At 53.7% G+C, this 25,209-nt stretch overlaps 1 protein-coding gene across 2 annotated transcripts in view; it reads left to right on the top strand.

Annotated features, from left to right (window-relative positions):
• The first annotated feature begins 3,984 nt into the window (after window positions 1-3,984).
• The window catches only part of LOC147096965 (calcitonin gene-related peptide type 1 receptor-like), a 302,051-nt gene continuing 280,826 nt past the window's right edge, over window positions 3,985-25,209 (top strand). Inside the window, exons 1-2 of one of the 2 annotated variants that reach the window (XM_085972660.1) lie at window positions 3,985-4,071; window positions 23,751-23,847. The gene's annotated coding sequence lies outside the window, so the exon portion shown is untranslated. Of the gene's footprint in view, window positions 4,072-23,480; window positions 23,848-25,209 lie in introns of those variants that run through there. The other variant, XM_085972661.1, reaches the window with a different exon arrangement.

Below are 25,209 nucleotides of genomic sequence, written 5' to 3' on the forward strand. Positions count from 1 at the left end.
AACTGTACAGGGTATTGGTGAGACCACACCTGGAGTACTGCGTACAGTTTTGGTCTCCTTATTTAAGGAAGGATATACTTGCATTGGAGGCAGTTCAGAGACGATTCACTAAGTTAATTCCAGAGATGAGGGGGTTGACTTCTGAGGAAAGGTTGAGCAGGTTGGGCCTATACTCATTGGAATTTAGAAGAATGAGAGGTGATCTTATTGAAACATATAAGATACTGAGGGGGCTCGACAAGGTAGATGCAGAGAGGATGTTTCCCCTCGTGGGGAAATCTAGAACTCAGAGGCACAGTTTCAGAATAAAGGGTCGCCCTTTTAGAACTGAGATGAGGAAGAATTTCTTCTCTGAGGGTTGTAAATCTGTGGAATTCTCTGCCCCAGAGAGCTGTGGAGGCTGGGTCATTAAATACATTTAAGGTGGAGATAGACAGATTTTTGCAAGATAAGGGAGTGAAAGGTTATGGGGAGTGGGCAGGGAAGTGGCTTTGAGCCCAAGATCAGCCATGATCTTATTGAATGGCGAAGCAGGCTTGAGGGGCCAAGTGGCCTATTCCTGCTCCTGTTTCTTATGTTCCTTAGGTAAGGTCCCTCTGAACTCTAGCATTTCCCAATCTCTCACCATTTAAAAAATACTCTGCTTTTCTATTTTTCCTACCAAAGTGGATAACTTCACATTTCTCCACATTATATTCCATTTGCCATGTTCTTGCCCACTCACTGAGCCTGTCTATATCCCCTTGAAGCCTCCTTGCATCCTCCTCACAACTTCCATTTCCACCCAGCTTTGTATCATCAGCAAACTTGGCTATATTACATTTGGTCCCCTCATCCAAATCATTGATATAGATTGTGAATAACTGAGGCCCAAACATGATCCTTACGGTACCCCACTAGTTACAGCCTGCCAGCCCGAAAATAACCTGTCTATTCGTACTCTCTGAGGATTGGTTAACGGACAGAAAACAATCGATGCTAGTATATTGCCCCCAATCCCATGAGCCCTAAATTTGTTAAATAACCTCTTGTGTGGCACCTTATTGAAAGCCTTCTGGAAATCCAAATACACCACATCCACTGGTTCCCCCTTCTCTATTCTGCTAGTTACAACCTCAAAAAACAGAGTTTGAACAGAATCTTGAACCTTACTATGTTGTGATCACGACTACTAAGATTATTAACTACTAGTGACATTGAGAGGTCACCAGGGATGGCCCAGGGTTAATTGCCTACTTGTAACATTTGTAATAAAACAGAAAATACTGAAATACTCAGCAGGTCAGGCAGCATCTGTGCAGAGAGAAACAAATTTAACATTTCAGGTTGATGACCTTTCGTCAGAACTCATTTGCAGTTTGCTGCACCCGTTAGGGTACCAGTCGCCTGTTTGCTGGCCTGCTCTAGGTCTCCAGTAGTTTCACAGATGGTTGGATGGATGATACACTCTGCTAGATGCAGCCTGAAGGCAGTCAGTGAGTTATTTTGTCATCCCAGCCAAGTGCTCTGGGTGGTTGTAGTCAGGCAGAGTGGTTCAGTGAGCGGGATACTATCAGATGGTCATTCCCTTAATCTTCCCCAACCTTCGGGCCTGAGCACTTGCTGGCCACCGCTGATGTGAAGGCAAAGTCAAGGGAGACCAGAACTATGGGCCATAAATACAAGCTAGTTACTAATAAATCCAATAGGGAATTCAGGAGAAACTTCTTTACCCAGAGAGTGGTTAGAATGTGGAACTCTCCATCACCGGAGTAGTTGAGGCGAATAGTCTAGATACATTTAAGGGGAAGCTCGATAAACACACGCGGGAGAAAGGAATAGAAGGATATGTTGATGGGGTGAGATGAAGTAGAGTGGGAGGAGGCTCGTGTGGAGCATAAACACCGGCACGGACCTGTTGCGCCGAATGGCCTGTTTCTGTGCAATGTAGAATATTGCAGCATGATGCATTTGGGCTGAAGCAAGGGGGGGGGGGGGACTTGGGATGTTGTAGCCCAGATCATTGGCTATGTCCAGCAGCTCTTTGCCTATACCAGTCATGCTACACAGGGTGCTAAGCACTGAAATTGGCCAGCATCTGTGTGTTGTTTCTGAATTGGACAGTTCTCCTCCACCACACGACCTATTCAGAAGTCCCCATGGGGCAGCAGACAGACACAACATTTCTTGCTCCTCACTCCAGGGAAACATTGGCTGCTACAAACTCCAGTGCACAGGTTGTGCCCGACACATCAATCTCCCTGTGCTCCAGGCTGCAGTGTATGAGAGCTGCTCTGCCTCCCTTCCTGTCCTATCTGTCTGATCTACAATGCTGCAGTCCAGTAGGCTGAAGCAGTCTGTGCTGGACAGATGTGTCTCATTTACTGAGGCAATGGGGACATTGCGGTTCTGTAGAGTCCCGAGTTGCTCTCCCATGTTCTGAATGCTTCTAATGTTTACATGTAACACATTTATTCCCTTCACGGGGGCAATGGCGGTGTTTTATTTTGATGGAGCTGATTCATTGCAGCCACTCATGGTCTCTATCAGGACTCACAGATATCTGGCATTGCTTGATGAGGCCAGTGTGCCCTTCACTCTGTCACCATACTGCTTGATAGTGTTGTCAAAGAAAGCGAGCAGGCTATAGTCTGTTAAAGGAATGGAAAAGGTAATTCCAGAATATTACTTTAAATTAAATTGAGAGTAGGACAAGGGGTCACAGGGTAAAACTAGTGCAAGGGGAATTTAGGATATATTAGGAGATTCTTTACACAGAGAGTGATCAATACATGGAACAGAGGAGGGGAGGCAAAAAACCCTGCAATCATTTAAGAAACAATCAGATGACACATCGGGGAGAATGTCGAGTCTTTCTGGGTGGATGAATGAAGATGGGCCGAATGGCCTTCCTCATTCGTTCTTATCTTGTAATATATGTATATTTTTAATGTGTATAGAAACTACCTTTTTCATTTTTCAAATGGTGCATTCACTGCAGGGGTTTGCCCTATTGGATCCTGAAGAATCCCATGACTGATTTGGGGGTTGTGACACCATGAAATTGTTGCTGACGCATGATTGGTTGCTGGGCCATTAAAAGGCAGTCAGCTGAGCTGCTGCTCGGTTGATTTTGCCTGTTACACATTTCAGAACTTTGAAAAACACTTAAAATAGCACCCTTAACCTCGAGAGTTTTTCTGTCTCTCACGAGAGATTGTGTGACTGCAGGGGGAGGGGAATGGGAGCGATGATATGCGTGAGCTTCACTGTAATGGAAAAAAGACAGGCTCGAAGGACCAGCTGGTCTTTTCCTATGCTTTTTTCGTATGTTTTGTAACCTTCTCTGTTCCAGTAAAAAGCTCTTATTTTTCATGCCTTTCTTCATAACTCTACCCTCGCATCCCTGGTGTTAATCAACTGAATCTTCACTGTCCCTTTTCCGTGGCTCTAATGTTCTTATTATAATGCGGGCCCCAGAACTGCGTAGAGTACTCCAACTGTGGCCAAACCAGTGCCTTGTAACAAATTCAGCATCACGTTCCTGTTTTCTGATGCAGAGGACCACCTACATCCACCTCTATAACATCTCCTGCCTCCACCTCTACCTCAGCCCATCTGCTGCTGAAACCCTATTCCATGCCTTTGTCACCTCCTGAATCAACTATTCCAACTCTCCTGGACAGCCTCCTATCCGCCACCCTCCATAAACATCAGCTCATCCAAAACTCTGCTGCTTGTGTCTGGACCCCTCCACTGTACCACTTCCCTCTCCCTGAAAGCCACCTCTTTCACCAAGCTTTTGATCACCCCATACATCATCTTTGGCATGCTGTCCATTTTTTGATTATTCCTGTGAAGCATCTTGGGATGTTTTTCTATGTTCAAGGTACTATATAAATGCTGCTTGTTGCTTTTATATTCGATGCCCCTGTGTATAAAACCCAGAATCCCATTTGTTTTTTTTTTAATACCTTTTCTGCCTTTGCTCTCACTCTCACCTTTACAGACCGATGTAACTTCTGCACCCCTTCATGAATGGATTCTTCCGAAGTGTGACTGGAAAACAGTGAGGAGACTAATCTCTCACAGGTAATGAACTAGATCAAAATCTGGAATAACCAGCTTTAATAATTTGGGAGAGGCTCCTTGAGTTACACAGGAAATAGGTACAGCCCATAGAAGGACAATTATGGCATACAACATCTGGCGTAAAAGGCTATCCTGAAAAAGCTGGTTCACTTTTTGACTCTGTAGGATCAGTAAGATTCTTGGAAAAATTGGTCAGAAGCTTGGCTTAGGAATTCAACGGGTTTAAACACTGAAGTTCCCTGTCAATAACATGACCATACTTGGTGTTAGGGGTTTAGTTGTTGGCTTGGTGCCCAGAACCGAGGCGGACTGTAGTAATATACATAAACAATGCCCATGAAGTCAGTAAGAATGGGCTGTGGCACCTTAGACTGCTAAAAGCCATTTGTGGGTTTGATGAAACCCCAGCGCCTTCACTGGTGGAAGGGTATAATTACAGTGTGACATGTTTACATAGGAGTTTCATTATACGTGTAGACATAGGAATTTATAATGGAAATCTAAAAATAAGGACAGAATGAATGGCTTTGAAATGGGGACTGAATTACATCTGCACGCCCTGGTCCAATTATCTGCCTCCCCTCCAAACCCTATTTTACAACAACAACGTGTGTTTATATAGCGCCTTTAACGTAGCAAAACGTCCCAAGGCGCTTCACAGGAGCGATTATCAAACAAAATTTGACACCGAGCCACATAAGGAGATATTAGGACAGATGATCAAAAGCTTGGTCAAAGAGGCAGATTTTAAGGAGCATCTCAAAGGAGGAAAGGGAGGTAGAGAGGCGGAGAGGTTTAGGCAGGGCATTCCAGAGCGGAGGGCCTTGGCAGCTGAAGGCACGGCCACCAATAGTGGAGCGATTGAAATCGGGGATGCTTGAGGGCAGAATTGGAGGAGTGTAGATATCTCGGGTGGGGATTTGAAAACAAGGATGAGAATTTTAAAATCGAGGCGCTGCTTAACCGGGAGCCAATGTAGGTCAGCGAGCACAGGGGTGATGGGCGAACGGGACTTGGTGCGAGTTAGGACACAGGCAGCCGAGTTTTGGATCACCTCAAGTTTAGAGGGTGGAATGTGGGAGGCCAGCCAGGAGTGTATTGGAATAGTCAAGTCTAGAGGTAACAAAGGCATGGATGAGGGTTTCAGCAGCGGATGAGCTGAGGCAAGGGTGGAGACGGGCGATGTTATGGCGGTGGAAATAGGCGGTCTTAGTTATGGCGCGGATATGTGGTTGGAAGCTCATTTCAGGGTCAAATATGACACCAAGGCTGCGAACAGTGTGGTTCAGCCTCAGACAGATGTTAGTGAAAGGGGTGGAGTCGGTGGCTAGGGAACGGAGTTTGTGGCGGAACCGAAAACAATGGCTTCAGTCTTCCCAATATTTAATTGGAGGAAATTTCTGCTCATCCAGAACTGGATGTCTGACAAGTGGTCTGACAATTTAGACACCGTGGAGGGGTCGAGAGAAGTGGTGGCGAGGTAGGACTGGGTGTCGTTTTATCTGAAGACTACACTTGATCTTGATTCTGTTTGCAGCGCAATGGGAGATCGGCTAAGTTTTATATAGAAGAAGATGCAAATGACAGGAGTTTCCCTTCTTGCTATTTTTGCTTGTCTCGACACGCTCGGGTTGTGAGCCAAAAATAATACATTGAGAATTAGTCTGCAACTTGTTAAAGATTCTTTTAAAGAAAAACAAATAATATTTAATACAAGTTCAATGCTGGTTTTATCTCAAACACTGAACTCATTACTTGTCTTGAAGGCTTGGTTGAGGTCTTGGGGTCTGGTGGGTTGTGGGGGGATGTGCTGTGGTGATTACTGTTGTACAATGTGTTCTGTTTGACTCTTCTAAATTATTTTGTTTTTATATTTTTGTTGATGCGGGAGGGCGGCGCACTCCGATCCGCGGGAGGGCGCACGCGCCAATCCGTGGCAGGGCGCCATGCCCTGTGGGAGGGCGGCGCGCTGTGCGGGAGGGTGCTCTGATCTGCGGGAGCGCGCTGTGTTGTGATGGAGTGTGCTGCACTACAGTTGTGAAAGGTGCACGGTGCTGGCATTGCGTCAATGATGTGACGATGCAATTACCGGGGTAGCAGAGACATCTGCCAAATCCTGGAAATTAAATGCACGAGAGAGGTTTGTCCCACATAGCAGTACAAACCTCCTGTACCCTAACCACAGGCTCATTGGCGAACCTGGGGCCAGCGCAAAGTTCCTGCAACCCTGGTTTGCACACCCTTTGCGCCCATTCCTCTGTCACCGCCTCGCAGCAGTGGAAATCCAGCCCTTAAATTTCTTATTTATCTTACGACTAGCTGAAGTGCCCGGCGGTGCCGAGGGTCTTTTGAGGGCATGTTGTTGTGGGAAGAGAGAGAGCGACTGGGGGGGAAGAGAGAGAGCGACTGGGGGGGAAGAGAGAGAGCGACCGGGGGGGGAAGAGAGAGAGCGACCGGGGGGGGGGAAGAGAGAGAGCGCGACCTGGGGGGGGGAAGAGAGAGAGCGACCGGGGGGGGGGAAGAGAGAGAGCGACCGGGGGGGGTGAAGAGAGAGAGCGACCGGGGGGGGTGAAGAGAGAGAGCGACCGGGGGGGGGAAGAGAGAGAGCGACCGGGGGGGGGGGGGGGAGAGAGAGAGCGACCGGGGGGGGGAAGAGAGAGAGCGACTGGGGGGGAAAGAGAGAGAGAGAGCGACGGGGGGGGGGAGGGGAGGGGTGAGGAAGAAGGGGGAGGGGGGGAGGGGAGGGGTGAGGAAGGGGGGGGAGGGGAGAAGGAGGGGAGCTCCCCGTCAGCCCGCCTCCCCGAGCCCCGCCCCCGATCTCCCGAGCCCCGATCCCGATCTCCTGAGCCCCGAGCTCCGCCCTCCCGATGCCCGATCTCCCGAGCCCCGCCCCCCCCGATGTCCCGAGCCCCGCCCCCCGCCCCAGCCGGCTTCACGAGCAGAGAGACGCCGCCGCGCAACCTACCGCGTGAGGCCGGGCCGGACTCAAGTCGCGCACGCTGACTCCTGCCCCACCCGCCTTTACTAAGATGGTGGCGACGCTCGGCTCAGGCCCGCCCCCTCCAGCCTTCACAAAGATGGCGGCGATCGCGAGCCGCTTGTTGAGTGCGACGGGAGGTGCCTAGCTCGGGCGTGGCTGGGCAACAGAGGCCCAGGCTTACAGGCCTGGAAAAACGGTGAAAGGTAGGAAAATTCTAGATGTTAGAGAAAAGATTTACAAATTAATTAACTTTTTAAAAAAACAATTTGTGTTTCAAAAGCAACTTTTTTTTTTGCTGGAAATGTAGATTTGAAAAGAAACACGCAGAAAGTGGGAAAAAGAAATGAAGAGTTTGGAATCAAGATGGCGGCCACTCACCTCGGTTCAGAATGATAAGGCCCACCCACACACGCACCAATTGGTCAACCGTCAGGTCACTGAACTGTAGGATTGGTCAATCGTCCTGTCACTCGACTGTAGGATGGCCCGCCCGCACACGCAATGAACCCGCCCCGTGACGCAGCAATTGGTCGACCGTCGGGTCGCTCGACTGTACGATTGGTCAACCTTCATGTCACTCGATGCTAATGAGCGGATAATGAGCGGAATTTTGAACATTTTTTGGATACCGTCGGAACAATTTTTGTCCGACCAAAAAGTAAATACGCCTACAAGAGTCCCCTAATGATGAGCTTTCTTTTGATATAACATATGTGTAGGTACGCTCTATAACTTTTGATTGTATAGCCGGACAGAAAGATAGACAGAGAGACATACTGTTTTTTATATATATCCGTTTTTTATATATATATATATATATATATAGGATAGGATGTGGGTATATTAACAGGACATCAGAGACAAGAGGGGATTCAGCTTTCGTTGCCTGGTGTCTAATAGTCACAGCAGGTACGTACCTACAGCACCCCAGTGAAGAAAGCTCTGAAAGCACAGACCATTTTGTGAACTTCTGAAATGGGCTAATTCAGAGTGCGGTGCTCCCGAGCCTGTCAAGCTAGTGCTGCTTAGCTGGCAGTGCTTCCTGCTCTGACTCACTGCTCCCCATTGTTCTTGCTTACACATCCACCCTCGTTACATGCAAGTACCTCACAGCAGTTTCCTGACGAAACATGTACAGCAGCTAATGTGGTGTCTGACTGCTCGGGTGCACCCTGCTGTCGATATCGTGGACTCACGCTGGCGTTGGGCTGGGCTCAAGTGTCCTCATCCACATCTGCAGCCCTTCTCTTTCCACAGTCTTGCACCCAATCAAATACACCCTCTGCAGCTCCCTCACACACACACACAGAAAAGAGGAACTGAGAAGGAAGGGAAGGCAACATTGAGGTTTAAATATTTAATCGTCTTTCTCATAAGCCCTTGCCACGGCCACTCCTTACTCGGATAAATCACAAATTATCCAAAGGAGTAGCTGCAATCCTTCCCATTTTGCAAATGATGGAAGCAGTTCCCTCCTCCTGCTTATGCCACCATGATCTTCTGTCTGCTTGCTATGTGCCTCTGAGATCAAGGCTCATGTTCACTTTTGTATCTTCAATAACCTCCCTCTGTTACGGGCCGGAATTTTTACCTTTGTGTTGGGTCGGGTGTGTGCGGGCGGTGTAGCAGGTCGGGAATGCGATGTTCTGAGCAACCCACTGCTCAGAGCGACTTTCACTTAATGACCCCACGCGTGTTTCCCGGCCCCATTAAATGGTGTGGGTCTGATGACGTCATCAGTGACTCGTTTCCAGTGCCGATATTTAAAGCGGCTTTGCACTGAACTCACTTGAAGGCTGCCAGAGGAGGGTGGAAGGTGTCAAAGAAAGGCCACATTACTGCGATAACGTTGGAAGAGTGGATAGCCAAAGGCAGAGGGCTGGACCACGGTTCTGATTCATCGCTGCATACTCTTGTGGAGGCTGTCGGAGCACGCAGGGAAGTCCTCTTCCCTGCTGATAGGCAAAGGAGACCTCCACAAGAATCTGGCTGGATAGCTGCAGGGATGTGGTGAGAAGGACCTGGATCCAGTACCATAAACGATTCAATGATCTCATGAGGTCAAGAAAGGCGAGTGCAATGCCACACTCACCCTCATCCTGAAGTGCCTGTCAAGACAACCCCATCACGCTGCCTTTCCAAGCCTACACTTGCACATCATTACTCACACCAACATACCTTGCATGTCCTCCCATCCCTCTCTCTTTATGTACCCCCTCACATCCCCCTCTGACTAACCACCCCTCACACTCACCCTCATCCTAATGCAATCATAGCAAGTAACACCACAGAAGGAGACTATTTGGCAATGGCACCCCACTCCCTCATAATCACCCTCATCCATTCCTTACACTCATTTCATCACTCTCACTCAAACTTCTCTTCTTTCCCTGCTTGCAGAAGACATCCCACAACAACAGGGAGAGGGCGAGAACCGGAGGTGGCCCTCCAGTAATTACACATCTCGCAGCAACAGGGAGAGGGGGAGAACCGGAGCTGGCCCTCCAGTAATTACACATCTCACAACAGGGAGAGGGGGAGAACCGGAGGTGGCCCTCCAGTAATTACACATCTCACAACAACAGGGAGAGGGGGAGAACCGGAGCTGGCCCTCCAGTAATTACACATCTCACAACAACAGGGAGAGGGGGAGAACCGGAGGTGGCCCTCCAGTAATTACACATCCCACAACAACAGGGAGAGGGGGTGAACCGGAGGTGGCCCTCCAGTAATTACACATCCCACAACAACAGGGAGAGGGGGTGAACCGGAGGTGGCCCTCCAGTAATTACACATCCCACAACAACAGGGAGAGGGGGTGAACCGGAGGTGGCCCTCCAGTAATTACACATCTCACAACAACAGGGAGAGGGGGTGAACCGGAGGTGGCCCTCCAGTAATTACACATCCCACAACAACAGGGAGAGGGAGAGAACCGGAGGTGGCCCTCCAGTAATTACACATCCCACAACAGGGAGAGGGAGAGAACCGGAGGTGGCCCTCCAGTAATTACACATCCCACAACAACAGGGAGAGGGGGTGAACCGGAGGTGGCCCTCCAGTAATTACACATCCCACAACAACAGGGAGAGGGGGAGAACCGGAGGTGGCCCTCCAGTAATTACACATCCCACAACAGGGAGAGGGGGAGAACCGGAGGTGGCCCTCCAGTAATTACACATCCCACAACAACAGGGAGAGGGGGTGAACCGGAGGTGGCCCTCCAGTAATTACACATCCCACAACAACAGGGAGAGGGGGTGAACCGGAGGTGGCCCTCCAGTAATTACACATCCCACAACAACAGGGAGAGGGGGAGAACCGGAGGTGGCCCTCCAGTAATTACACATCCCACAACAACAGGGAGAGGGAGAGAACCGGAGGTGGCCCTCCAGTAATTACACATCCCACAACAACAGGGAGAGGGGGAGAACCGGAGGTGGCCCTCCAGTAATTACACATCTCTCAACAGGGAGAGGGAGAGAACCGGAGGTGGCCCTCCAGTAATTACACATCCCACAACAACAGGGAGAGGGGGAGAACCGGAGGTGGCCCTCCAGTAATTACACATCCCACAACAGGGAGAGGGGGAGAACCGGAGGTGGCCCTCCAGTAATTACACATCCCACAACAGGGAGAGGGGGAGAACCGGAGGTGGCCCTCCAGTAATTACACATCTCACAACAACAGGGAGAGGGGGAGAACCGGAGGTGGCCCTCCAGTAATTACACATCTCACAACAACAGGGAGAGGGGGAGAACCGGAGGTGGCCCTCCAGTAATTACACATCTCTCAACAGGGAGAGGGAGAGAACCGGAGGTGGCCCTCCAGTAATTACACATCCCACAACAACAGGGAGAGGGGGAGAACCGGAGGTGGCCCTCCAGTAATTACACATCTCACAACAGGGAGAGGGGGAGAACCGGAGGTGGCCCTCCAGTAATTACACATCCCACAACAGGGAGAGGGGGAGAACCGGAGGTGGCCCTCCAGTAATTACACATCTCTCAACAGGGAGAGGGAGAGAACCGGAGGTGGCTCTCCAGTAATTACACATCCCACAACAACAGGGAGAGGGGGAGAACCGGAGGTGGCCCTCCAGTAATTACACATCTCACAACAGGGAGAGGGGGAGAACCGGAGGTGGCCCTCCAGTAATTACACATCCCACAACAGGGAGAGGGGGAGAACCGGAGGTGGCCCTCCAGTAATTACACATCCCACAACAGGGAGAGGGGGAGAACCGGAGGTGGCCCTCCAGTAATTACACATCCCACAACAGGGAGAGGGGGAGAACCGGAGGTGGCCCTCCAGTAATTACACATCTCACAACAGGGAGAGGGGGAGAACCGGAGGTGGCCCTCCAGTAATTACACATCCCACAACAGGGAGAGGGGGAGAACCGGAGGTGGCCCTCCAGTAATTACACATCTCACAACAACAGGGAGAGGGGGAGAACCGGAGGTGGCCCTCCAGTAATTACACATCCCACAACAGGGAGAGGGGGAGAACCGGAGGTGACCCTCCAGTAATTGCACATCCCACAACAGCGAGAGGGGGAGAACCGGAGGTGGCCCTCCAGTAATTACACATCTCACAACAACAGGGAGAGGGAGAGAACCGGAAGTGACCCTCCAGTAATTACACATCCCACAACAGGGAGAGGGAGAGAACTGGAGGTCGCTCTCCAGTAATTACACATCTCACAACAGGAAGAGGGGGAGAACCGGAGGTGGCCCTCCAGTAATTACACATCCCACAACAACAGGGAGAGGGAGAGAACCGGAGGTGGCCCTCCAGTAATTACACATCTCACAACAGGGAGGGGGGAAGAACCGGAGGTGGCCCTCCAGTAATTACACATCTCAACAACAGGGAGAGGGGGAGAACCGGAGGTGGCCCTCCAGTAATTACACATCCCACAACAACAGGGAGAGGGGGTGAACCGGAGGTGGCCCTCCAGTAATTACACATCCCACAACAACAGGGAGAGGGGGAGAACCGGAGGTGGCCCTCCAGTAATTACACATCTCACAACAACAGGGAGAGGGGGTGAACTGGAGGTGGCCCTCCAGTAATTACACATCTCACAACAACAGGGAGAGGGGGAGAACCGGAGGTGGCCCTCCAGTAATTACGCATCTCACAACAGGGAGAGGGGGTGAACCGGAGGTGGCCCGCCAGTAATTACACATCTCACAACAGGGAGAGGGGGAGAACTGGAGGTGGCCCTCCAGTAATTACACATCTCGCAGCAGAGGAGGCGGCTCTGGAAATTTCAGGAACTCGAGAGACGCTGGCGGTGAGAGACGGAAAGAGAGGGACATCCCAGCAACCTGGTGACAGAATCATATCTCATAAAACCACACGGCATACAACAGTCAGTGAAATGTCACCATGTGCATAATGGTAACGTTACCCATTCTTATTATAACACTTCTAATTCATCTCTTTAGTCTCCCACAGGTCCATCAGCTCCCTCCCTTCCTCCACTGTCCAGCCGGAGGAGAAAGACAACTCCTCAGTGGAGCCTCCAGCCTCTGAGGGTGCAGCGTCAGCAGACCCAGGCGCACCCAGCACCAGCACAGATACTCACAGCTCGGTGGGTTCTTTGCACCATAGAGTTGTCACCTGGTGTCTCACAATTCACAAGTGAGCAAGAGCAGGTGGTGTTGACCGGGACAACAGTGGAGACTCCTCGCCAGAGGGCACAGGATGCTCCCACTTCGCTCAGCTGCATGCAGATGCTCAGCCTCTGCAGGGGCCATTGAGAAGGAGGGTGATCTTGGAGGGGCAGCAACAATTGCAGGAGATTCTGGCATGTTTTGCAGCCGCGATGTCTGCAAATGTTCAGAGAATGGAGGAGTCTATCTCCAACATGAGCACCACCATGTCGCAGGCGATGGCGACGATGTGCTGTTCCATGGAAAGGACGGCCACCTGCATGGAGCAGCAAATGCACCAGTCATATGAGCACATGCTAGCTATGGACAACAGATGGCAGGCGATCATTGACCTCATCTCAAGGAGGGATATAAACGTTGACTTGGGCCTTCATCGCCCCACTGCTGTGCAGCAAGCTGCTCTCTGGCTCCTTGCTAGCAGGGAAGTGTGGGTAGCCCATGAGAGGGATGATGGTGAGAGGTGACATGGAAGTGTGGGCTCTTCTTAAAGTGCTCCCACTTCTCCCCCATTGCCTATCCCTCAGTCAGAGCCCCACATGCTTCCTTGGATCTCGATGGCCAGATCTGCCCCTGCACAATCGCAGGAGGAGCAGACTTTGGCGGGGCCATCAGAGACTCCAAAACCCAGAGGACATCCGCCAAAAGTGTCTATGCAGTCGCAGCAGGGAAATGTGCAGCCTGCCTCTACCTCTGCTGAAGCCACAGGGGTGCACCTCGTAGAAGCACTCGCAAAAGAAAAATGACACAATCCTAGATGCACGTGGGTGTATCAAAAAATGTTAATGCCAAGTTTCCGTTGTTTTGATGACACACATAAATGTTTTTCTTTGCACCACTTTCGGGTATTCTCCATTTTTGCCTCAAACCTTGGAAGTGGCTTTGTCACTTGGAGTGAATGGTGACACATTATTTAACCTGGAGCTTTGGGTGAGAGGAATGGTGTGGTCATTGTAGGGATGCTTTATGGTGTTTGGGTGGGGAACTTAGTAGAGCATGTGGCTGTGTTTGAACAAGTTAAGTAAATCTAGCCATGATGAGACCCTCCTGGGCAGCAATGTGCTGGTGCCAACTGCATCTCAGGTTCCTCCTCCTCCTCTGAAGAGGCTGTGTGCTGTGCGCCATGCTATGTTGTGACGCGCGCAGCAGACGACGATGATTCTGGAGACCCTGGCTGATGCATACTGAAGGGCTCCTCCAGATCTGTCAAGGCATCTGAGGTGCATCTTCAGCATGCCTATTGCTTGTTCTATGACACATCTCGTGGAGCTGTGGCTCTCATTATAATGCTTCTTGGCCTCGGCACTTGGCCTCCTCATGGGTGTCATGAGCTACGTCTTCAGTGGATAGCCCTTGCCTCCAAGCAGCCAGCCGGCAAGTCTGTTTGGAGGTGCGAAGAGCTGAGGGAGGGTGGATTGGTGCAGCACGAAAGAGTCATGACAGCTGCCAGGGAATCTGGCGCACACATGCATAATCATCTTTTTATGGTTACAGATGAGCTGCACATTGAGGAAGCCTTTGCAGTTCACAAAGATTCCTGGGTGATGTGGGGCTGCCCTGATGGTCACATGTGTGCAGTCGATAACACCCTGCACCTGTGGGAAGTCAGCCAGAGCCGCAAAGCCGAGTGCCTGCTTGGTAACACTGGCCTCATCAGTGGCAAAGTTGATATAATAAGCTGACTTGTGAAACATGGCATCGGTCACCTGGGTGATGCATCTGTGGGTGGCCGACTGCGAGATCCTGTAAATGTCCGCTGTAGATCCCTGAGGCGAAGAAGTTGAGGGCGGTGGTGACTTTGACAGCCACTGGCAAGGAGTGTCCACCAGGTCTTCTGGGCAGCAGGTCTTGCTCCAGCAAGCTGCAAATGTCTGTGACGACCTGGCGCGATAGCCCGAGCCTCCTGAAGTACTGCTGCTCTGTCATGTTGAGGAAGCTCATCCTCTGCCTGTATACCCTGTGTTGGGGGTACCGCCTCCGGCGCGCTGCAGCTCTGTGAAGCTGTCAAACACTGCCATTCTCTTTAGTTTGATGAGTCCTTGTGTTCAGGACTCATCAAACCTTTCAAATTTGTAAATTTCACATGGCTGTTGGTACGGAGGTTTCAACAGCCAGTCTGTGAAATTGACAAGGAGGATATCGGCTCTCCCGATCCACCGCGGCTGAAGGCTGTAGAAAGAAAACAAGGTAAGTGAACACTTTTTAAAACTTATCACTCACCTTGCATACTTAGCACTCCACACTTGCACCCATCACTCACCTCTACATCTTACTTCCAGGTGCCTCCGACCACCACAGACCTCCTCCAACCCGGCGGGGTTCTCCGAGGTCGGGAAGCCTTCACCTGTGAAGGTAAAATGGTACAAATCCTTTTTTCTGCCTGTTAACTACCTGTTAACAGGCAGTTAAAAGGATTAAACGCCTTTCCCACCTCCAGGAGATGGGACCCGAAGCTGCACATCTTCCCGCCTCCTGGCAAAAGTGCACGGAGGCGGGATGGGGGCGGGTTTGCCATCCGCCCCCACTTTCTCCAAATTTAGCGGCTGTCCCGCCTCCTCGGGGCTTGGAAAATCGAGCCCATAGAGTACAAAAGCTAGGAAATTATGCTAAACCTATATAAGACACTAGTTCGGCCCCAGCTGAGTATTGTGTCCCATTCTAGGCACCACACTTTAAGAAGGACAGGAACGCTTTGGAGAGGGTGCAGAAGAGATTTACAAGAATGGTTCCAGGGATGAAGGACTTCAGTTACGTGGATAGACTGGAGAAGCTGGGGTTGTTCTCCTTGGAGCAGAGAAGGTTGAGAGGAGATTTGATAGAGGTGTTCAAAATCATGAGGGGTCTGAACAGAAGTAGATAGAGAGAAACTGTTCCCATTGGCGGAAGGGTCGAGAACCAGAGGGCACAGATTTAAGGTGATTGGCAGAAGAACCAGAGGCAACATGAGGAAAAACTTTTTTTACGCAGCGAGTGGTTAGGATTTGGAATGTGCTGCCTGATAGGGCGGTGGAGGCAGATTCAATCGTAGCCTTCAAAAGGGAGTTGGATAAATACTTGAAAAGATTGCAGGGATATGGGGAAAAAATAGGATTAACTGGATTGCTCTTCGAAAGAGCCGGCGCAGACTCGATGGGCCGAATGGCCTCCTTCTCTGCTGTACTATTCTATAATTTTCATCTCTCACTCTCCATCATCCCTCCCATGCTCCTTATCTTAAATATTCCTCCTCCTATCTCCATGTCTCCAACAGTCCTCTCCTCCACTACTTTCCCACCCCACCCAAGATTTGTCCAAATCAGGTGGAATTTCAACATACATTCAGCCCTTAGTTATTTTTGCCCCCAACACCAGTCCTGGCACCAATGGGTTTCCCAACGGGAAGCTGATGTGTTTGGAAGAATGGAAGGACCTATGGAGGAATGTCAGGCTGCAGGAAAGGTGCCCCGTGCCCTCCCCAGTCCCTGCACCCCCTCCTCCATCTGTACAGAGACATTTTGCTGGTGGAGGCTGCTCTTCCCAATGGAACCTATGCCCCAGATAGTGTCACTAAAATAAGCCATTGCCTGACTACCCATTATGCCGATGGTTCTGGCACTTTTTAATCCTCTGACCCATCAAGCACGGCAAAGGCTGTTAATAGGGTGAGATAGTTTTCCAAAAGCTTTGTGAATTTTGTCCCCCTATTGTGACACTCCCCTTTTGTTGTCCCAACCCTTTAAACTTGATTTTTCTCTCCTATTACTGGCATCCTCCCCAGACCTGTCTAAGTCTGTACCCAGAGTTGTGAATAATTATGCAAACGAGCTTTCACCAGAGTATTGACGATTAGCACTTGACTTTTCAGGCAGGATTATCACCAGTTTAGAAATGATTTGGACCCTAAGACAAAAATCGGCCCCTTGTGTCTCTGATATTCTCTTTCCCATCTTTGTGCCTCCTGATGGTCCCTTCCACCACTCCTAAGGGCTGGATTTCCCAATGCCGTGGGATTCCTGCCGGATTGACGTTGCTGTAACCTCTCCCTCGCCCTGACTCCAGTGGACACTCTCGGCTGATTATCATATTGGTACTACCAGTGCAGTCACGTCGAGGCCAGAGAGCAGCGGTGAGAGCGGGACCAGGGGAGGAGCGGGAAGGCCCGAGGCCTGAGACCAGCAGCGAGAGTGGGACCAGGGGAGGAGTGGGAGGGCCTGAGACCAGGGGAGGAGCGGCTGACTGGGAACGGGAGGGCCTGAGACCAGCGGCGAGAGCGGGACCAGTGGAGGAGCGGGAGGGCCTGAGGCCCGAGACCAGCGACAAGAGCGGGACCAGGGGAGGAGCGGGAGGGCCCGAGGCCCGAGACCAGCGGCGAGAGCGGGACCAGTGGAGGAGCGGGAGGGCCTGAGGCCCGAGACCAGCGACAAGAGCGGGACCAGGGGAGGAGCGGGAGGGCCCGAGACCAGCGGCAAGAGCGGGACCAGGGAAGGAGTGGGAGGGCCCGAGGCCCGAGACCAGGGGAGGAGCGGGAGGGCCTGAGGCCCGAGACCAGCGACAAGAGCGGGACCAGGGGAGGAGCGGGAGGGCCCGAGGCCCGAGACCAGCGGCGAGAGCGGGACCAGTGGAGGAGCGGGAGGGCCTGAGGCCCGAGACCAGCGACAAGAGCGGGACCAGGGGAGGAGCGGGAGGGCCCGAGGCCCGAGACCCGAGACCAGCGGCGAGAGCGGGACCAGGGGAGGAGCGCGAAGGCCCGAGACCAGCGGTGAGAGTGGGACCAGTGGAGGAGCGGGAAGGCCCGAGACCAGCGGCAAGAGCGGGACCAGGGGAGGAGCGGGAGGGCCCGAGGCCCGAGACCAGCGGCGAGAGCGGGACCAGGGGAGGAGCGGGAAGGCCCGAGACCAGCGGTGAGAGTGGGACCAGGGGAGGAGCGGGAGGGCCCGAGACCAGCGGCAAGAGCGGGACCAGGGAAGGAGTGGGAGGGCCCGAGGCCCGAGACCAGGGGAGGAGCGGGAGGGCCCGAGGCCCGAGACCAGCGGCGAGAGCGGGACCAGGGGAGGAGCGGGAGGGCCCGAGGCCCGAGACCAGCGGCGAGAGCGGGACCAGTGGAGGAGCGGGAGGGCCTGAGGCCCGAGACCAGCGACAAGAGCGGGACCAGGGGAGGAGCGGGAGGGCCCGAGGCCCGAGACCCGAGACCAGCGGCGAGAGCGGGACCAGGGGAGGAGCGCGAAGGCCCGAGACCAGCGGTGAGAGTGGGACCAGTGGAGGAGCGGGAAGGCCCGAGACCAGCGGCAAGAGCGGGACCAGGGGAGGAGCGGGAGGGCCCGAGGCCCGAGACCAGCGGCGAGAGCGGGACCAGGGGAGGAGCGGGAAGGCCCGAGACCAGCGGTGAGAGTGGGACCAGGGGAGGAGCGGGAGGGCCCGAGACCAGCGGCAAGAGCGGGACCAGGGAAGGAGTGGGAGGGCCCGAGGCCCGAGACCAGGGGAGGAGCGGGAGGGCCCGAGGCCCGAGACCAGCGGCGAGAGCGGGACCAGGGGAGGAGCGGGAGGGCCCGAGACCAGCGGCAAGAGCGGGACCAGGGAAGGAGTGGGAGGGCCCGAGACCCGAGACCAGGGGAGGAGCGGGAGGGCCCGAGACCAGCGGTGAGAGCGGGACCAGGGGAGGAGCGGGAGGGCCCGAGGCCTGAGACCAGCGGTGAGAGCGGGACCAGGGGAGGAGCGGGAGGGCCCGAGGCCCGAGACCAGCGGCGTGAGCGGGACCAGGGGAGGAGCGGGAGGGCCCGAGGCCCGAGACTAGCGGCGAGAGCAGGACCAGGGGAGGAGCGGGAGGGCCCGAGACCCGAGACCAGCAGTGAGAGCGGGACCAGGGGAGGAGCGGGAGGGCCCGAGGCCCGAGACCAGCGGCGTGAGCGGGACCAGGGGAGGAGCGGGAGGGCCCGAGGCCCGAGACTAGCGGCGAGAGCGGGACCAGGGGAGGAGCGGGAGGGCCCGAGACCCGAGACCAGCGGTGAGAGCGGGACCAGGGGAGGAGCGGGAGGGCCCGAGGCCCGAGACCAGCGGCGTGAGCGGGACCAGGGGAGGAGCGGGAGGGCCCGAGGCCCGAGACTAGCGGCGAGAGCGGGACCAGGGGAGGAGCGGGAGGGCCCGAGACCCGAGACTAGCGGCGAGAGCGGGACCAGGGGAGGAGCGGGAGGGCCCGAGACCCGAGGCCAGCGGTGAGAGCGGGACCAGGGGAGGAGCGGGAGGGCCCGAGACCCGAGATCAGCGGTGAGAGCGGGACCAGGGGAGGAGCGGGAGGGCCCGAGGCCCGGGACCAGCGGTGAGAGCGGGACCAGGGGAGGAGCGGGAGGGCCCGAGGCCCGAGACCAGCGGTGAGAGCGGGACCAGGGGAGGAGCGGGAGGGCCCGAGGCCTGAGACCAGCGGCGTGAGCGGGACCAGGGGAGGAGCGGGAAGGCCCGAGGCCTGAGACCAGCGGCGAGAGCGGGACCAGGGGAGGAGCGGGAAGGCCCGAGGCCTGAGACCAGCGGCGAGAGCGGGACCAGGGGAGGAGCGGGAGGGCCTGAGACCAGCGGCGTGAGCGGGACCAGGGGAGGAGCGGGACGGCCCGAGGCCCGAGACCAGCGGTGAGAGCGGGACCAGGGGAGGAGCGGGAGGGCCCGATACCAGCGGCGAGAGCGGGACCAGGGGAGGAGCGGGAAGGCCCGAGGCCTGAGACCAGCGGCGAGAGCGGGACCAGGGGAGGAGCGGGAGGGCCCGAGACCAGCGGTGAGAGCGGGACCAGGGGAGGAGCGGGAGGGCCCGAGACCAGCGGTGAGAGCGGGACCAGTGGAGGAGCGGGAGGGCCCGAGACCCGAGACCAGCATCAAGAGCGGGACCAGGGGAGGAGCGGGAGGGCCCGAGGCCCGAGACCAGCGTCGAGAGCGGGACCAGGGGAGGAGCGGGAGGGCCCGAGGCCCGAGACCAGCGTCGAGAGCGGGACCAGGGGAGGAGCGGGAGGGCCCAAGGCCCGAGACCAGCGTCGAGAGCGGGACCAGGGGAGGAGCGGGAGGGCCCGAGGCCCGAGACCAGCGGCGTGAGCGGGACCAGGGGAGGAGCGGGAGGGCCCGAGGCCCGAGACCAGCGGCGAGAGCGGGACCAGGGGAGGAGCGGGAGAGCCCGAGGCCCGAGACCAGCGGCGAGAGCGGGACCAGGGGAGGAGCAGGAAGGCCCGAGACCAGCGGCGAGAGCGGAACCAGGGGAGGAGCGGGAAAGCCTGAGACCAGCGGCGAGAGCGGGATCAGGGGAGGTGCGGCTGACTGGGAGCGGGAGGGCCCAAGGCCTGAGACCAGCGGCGAGAGTGGGACCAGGGGAGGAGCGGGAGGGCCCGAGGCCCGAGACCAGCGGTGAGAGCGGGACCAGGGGAGGAGCGGGAGGGCCCGAGGCCTGAGACCAGCGGCGTGAGCGGGACCAGGGGAGGAGCGGGAAGGCCCAAGGCCTGAGACCAGCGGCGAGAGCGGGACCAGGGGAGGAGCGGGAGGGCCCGAGACCAGCGGCGTGAGCGGGACCAGGGGAGGAGCGGGAGGGCCCGAGGCCCGAGACCAGCGGCGAGAGCGGGATCAGGGTAGAAGCGGCTCACTGGGAGCAGGAGGGTAGGTGATGTGTTGCAGCTGTAGCATGTGGGAGCTGGTGAACCCCAGTGTGATCCACAGCAACCACATCTGCAGTAAGTGTTGGCAGCTCGAGGAACTTCGGCTCAGAGTTGATGAGTTGGAGTCCAAGCTTCGAACACTGTGATGCATCAGGGAGGGGGAGGATTACCTGGACACTTTGTTAAATACTTCAAATTTGCGCCGTGGTCAGGGACAGGAGGGTATGACTACGGGTGAGGCAAGTATGGAGATCCAGAAGGTAGCATTGGAGGAGCCTCAGCCCTTGCATTGTCCAACAGGTATAAGGTTGTTGCAGCCTGTGTGGACGAGAGCAGGGACTGCAGGGAGGATGAGCAAACTGAGCACAGCACTGTAAAAAGGAAGAGAGTAGCTAAAGTAAACATTGGTCCCCCAGAGGATGAGACTGGAGAATTAATAACGGGAAAAAAGGAAATGGTAGAGACTTTGAACAAATATTTAGTATCTGTCTTCATGGTAGAAGACATTAAAAGCATCCCAATAATAGTAGATAATCAAGGGGCAAAAGGGAGGAGGGAACTTAAAACAATCACTATCACGAGAGAAAAAGTACTCGGCAAACTATTGGGACTAAAGGCTGACAAGTATCCTGGACCTGATGGCCTGCATCTTAGGGTCTTAAAAGAAGTGGCCAAAGAGATAGTGGATGCATTGGTTGTAATCTTCCAAAATTCCCCAGACTCTGGAAAGGTCCCAGCGGATTGGAAAACCACCCCTATTCAAGAAAGGAGGGGAGACAGAAAGCAGGAAACTATAGGCCAGTTAGCCTAACATCTGTCATTGGGAAAATGCTGGAATCCTTTATTAAGGAAGTAATAACAGGACATTTAGAAAATCATAATACAATCAAACAGAGTCATCATGGTTTTATGAAAGGGAAATTGTGTTTGACAAATTTATTAGCGTTCTTTGAGGATGTAACGAGCAGGGTGGATCAAGGGGAACCAGTAGATGTAGTGTATTTGGATTTCCAAAAGGCATTTGATAAGGTGCCATGTAAAAGGTTACTGCACAAGATGCTCATGGGGTTGGGGATAATATTTTAGCATGGATAGAGGATTGGCTAACTAACAGAAAACAGAGAGTTAGGTTGACAAACTGTAACTAGTGAGCTGCTGGGGCCTCAACTATTTATAATCTATATTAATGACTTGGATGAAGGGACCGAGTGTACTGCAGCCAAATTTGCTGATGATACAAAGGTAGGTGGGAAAGCAAGTTGTGAGGAGGACACCAAATCTGCAGAGGGATATAGATCGGTTAAGTGAGTGGGCAAAAATTTGGCAGATGGAGTATAATGTGGGAAAATGTGTGGTTATCAACTTTGGTAGGAATAATAGAAAAACAAATTATTATTTAAATGGCGATTGACTACAAAATGCTGTGGTACAGAGGGATCTGGGGTCCTTGTACATGAATCACAAAAAGTTATCATGCAGGTACAGCAAGTAATTAGGAAGGCAAATGGAATGTTGGCCTTTATTGCAAAGGGGGATGGAGTGTAAAAGTAGGGAAGTCCTGTTACAACTGTACAGGGCGTTGGTGAGACCACACCTGGAGTACTGCGTACAGTTTTGGTCTCCTTTATTTAAGGAGGGATATACTTGCATTGGAGGCAGTTCAGAGAAGGTTCACGAGGTTGATTCCTGAGATGAAAGGGTTGTCTTATGAGGAAAGGTTGGGCCGATACTCATTGGAGTTTAGAATAATGAGAGGTGATCTTATTGAAACATATAAGATTCTGAGGGGGCTCGACAGGGTAGATGCGGAGAGGATGTTTCCCCTCGTGGGGGAATCTAGAACTCGGGGGCATAGTTTCAGAATAAGGGGTCGCCCTTTTAAGACGGAGATGAGGAGGAATTTCTTCTCTGAGGGTCGTGAATCTTTGGAATTCTCTACCACAGAGAGCTGTGGAGGCGGAGTCAGTGAATATATTCAAGGCGGAGACAGACAGATATTTGAGCTACAGGGGAGTCGAGGGTTATGGGGAGCGAGCGGGGAAGTGGAGCTGAGGCCAAGATCAGATCAGCCATGATCTTATTGAATGGCGGAGCAGGCTCGAGGGGCCGAATGGCCGACTCCTGCTCCTATTTCTTATGTTCTGTGGTAGGTACTCCTGCACTTGAATGACTTATGGACAGACGTGAAGGAAATTCCTTTGCAAGAGCCAGGAAAAACCCCCTCCCGCTTCATTTACAGTTCAGCGTCAGGCCTATGTTCACTGCAGTTCCAGGCCCAGGCCTAGGTCCAGACCTAGGGCCAGGTCCAAACATTCAGGAAAGGCCAGAAAATCCTAGATCAGTGTAGCAGGGGAGGGATCTGATGTAACAGGTCATTCACCTCCTTTTTCTCTCTTTAACGTCGCCAAGCGTTAAGAGGATAATTAGCCCTCTTACTCCATTTCTCAAGATCTGAAGGGGTACAGATAAACTGACACTTATGTTATGCTGAATCTTTATAAAGCACTGGTTAGGCCACAACTAGAGTATTACGTCCAGTTCTGGTCATCACACTTCAGGAAGGATGTGAAGGCCCTTGAGAGGGTGCAGAGATTTACCCGAATGGTTCCGGGGATGGGGGATCTTAGCTACAAGGACAGGTTGCAGAAGCTGGATTTGTTTTCATTAGAGCAAGAAAGGTTGAGGGGTGATTTGATAGAGGTGTACAAGATTATGACGGGTTTAGGCTAGTCGGGGAAAGGCTGTTCCCACTAGTTGATGGTACAAGGACTAGGGGACACAGATTTAAGGTTTTGGCAAAAGATACAGGGGAGATGTGAGGAAAAAATAGTTTTCGCAGCGAGTGGTGATGACCTGGAACTCGCTGCTGACGGAAGTGGTGGAAGCGGAGACACTCAATGTTTTCAAGGGGAGACTGGATAGGCACTTGAAGGAAATAAACTTGCAGGGATAGAGCGGGGGAATGGAACTGACTGGATTGCTCTACAGAGAGCCGGCACGGACTGGATGGGCCGAATGGCCTCCTTCTTTGCCATTATGACTCTATGATGATGTTTCACAGGATCACAAGCTCTGTAATCAGGGACATGTGCTCGAGCTCTAGACAGGGAGGTTCAACAGAGTTTCGATTTAACTACATCACCGAGACGAGGGGGAATGTGTGGAATGGACAGTCCAGGGAGATAGTGGAGATTGATCGTGGCTACAGATCCAGGAGGGAGCTGGGTAGTGTTTCTGGTGAAGGAAGTGATGAAGGGGTTACAAACACAGTATAGGATGGGATGTATTGAACTGCTGAAGGGGCTCAGTGGGCCACGATGCTCTCTTCGACTCTTGTGTGTCCCTATGCTGTATTTCAAATGATGGCAGCTGCTCATTTGCTGATGTCTGCAGTAACTCATGATTGTCTCTCCACAGGCAAAAACCACTGGATCCGCCCCATCGTAAATCAGCTTTGCTACATTTCAATTTGTGCCTGTAATCTGAACCCGTTTCAGCATAAGTTATTGAACAGGTAAGTCTCCTTCTAATACTCTCGAATTGTCATTCACTTCAAAAGATTTCAGTAAATGACTTTGAACAAAGGTTTCTGTGGTGTAAATACTTTACCAGATGGTTCCTGTGTCTGCTGACCGGCCTGAGTCAGGCTGAGCTTCTACCAGCCCTGCTTCTTCCTGATATAATCGGCACTTCTGCTTTGTTACTGTTTTACTCAGCACAGCAAAATAGCAAGAAGTGTGTGCCACAGAGAAAAGGAGACAGAGATTGAATGAATACATACTGAAGCCAGTGTCCAGCCTGAGACACGGCAGAAAAAAGAACGAGGGAATGGAACACTGTGGGGAGACGACTGAGGGAATAGGACAGTGCGGAGAGAGGAGTGAGGGAATGGGACAGTGCGGGGAGAGGAGGGAGGGAATGGGACAGTGTGGAGAGAGGAGTGAGGGAATGGGACAGTGCGGGGAGAGGAGTGAGGGAATGGGACAGTGCGGGGAGAGGAGGGAGGGAATGGGTCATTGCGGGGAGAGGAGGGAGGGAATGGGACAGTGCGGGGAGAGGAGGGAGAGAATGGGACAGTGCGGGGAGAGGAGGGAGGGAACGGGTCATTGCGGGGAGAGGAGGGAGGGAATGGGACAGTGCGGGGAGAGGAGGGAGGGAATGGAACAGTGCAGGGAGAGGAGGGAGGGAATGGGACAGTGCGGGGAGAGGAGGGAGGGAATGGGACGGTGCGGGGAGAGGAGGGAGGGAATGGGACGGTGCGGGGAGAGGAGGGAGGGAATGGGACGGTGCGGAGAGAGGAGGGAGGGAATGGGACGGTGCGGGGAGAGGAGGGAGGGAATGGGACAGTGCAGGGAGAGGGGGGAGGGAATGGGTCATTGCGGGGAGAGGAGGGAGAGAATGGGACAGTGCGGGGAGAGGAGGGAGGGAATGGGATGGTGCGGGGAGAGGAGGGAGGGAATGGGACAGTGCGGAGAGAGGAGGGAGGGAATGGGACAGTGTGGGGAGAGGAGGGAGGGAATGGGACGGTGCGGGGAGAGGAGGGAGGGAATGGGACGGTGCGGGGAGAGGAGGGAGGGAATGGGACAGTGCGGAGAGAGGAGGGAGGGAATGGGACAGTGCGGGGAGAGGAGGGAGGGAATGGGACAGTGCGGGGAGAGGAGGGAGGGAATGGGACAGTGTGGGGAGAGGAGCGAGGGAATGGGACGGTGCGGGGAGAGGAGGGCGGGAATGGGACAGTGCGGGGAGAGGAGGGAGGGAATGGAACAGTGCGGGGAGAGGAGGGAGGGAATGGGACGGTGCGGGGAGAGGAGGGAGGGAATGGGACGATGTGGGGCGAGGAGGGAGGGAATGGGACACTGGGGAGAGGAGGGAGGGA

The sequence above is a fragment of the Somniosus microcephalus genome, chromosome 33 (genome assembly GCF_052327205.1).
Source record: "Somniosus microcephalus isolate GS21.2 chromosome 33, FLI_Smic_1.0, whole genome shotgun sequence".
NCBI classification, from domain to species: Eukaryota; Metazoa; Chordata; class Chondrichthyes; order Squaliformes; family Somniosidae; genus Somniosus; species Somniosus microcephalus.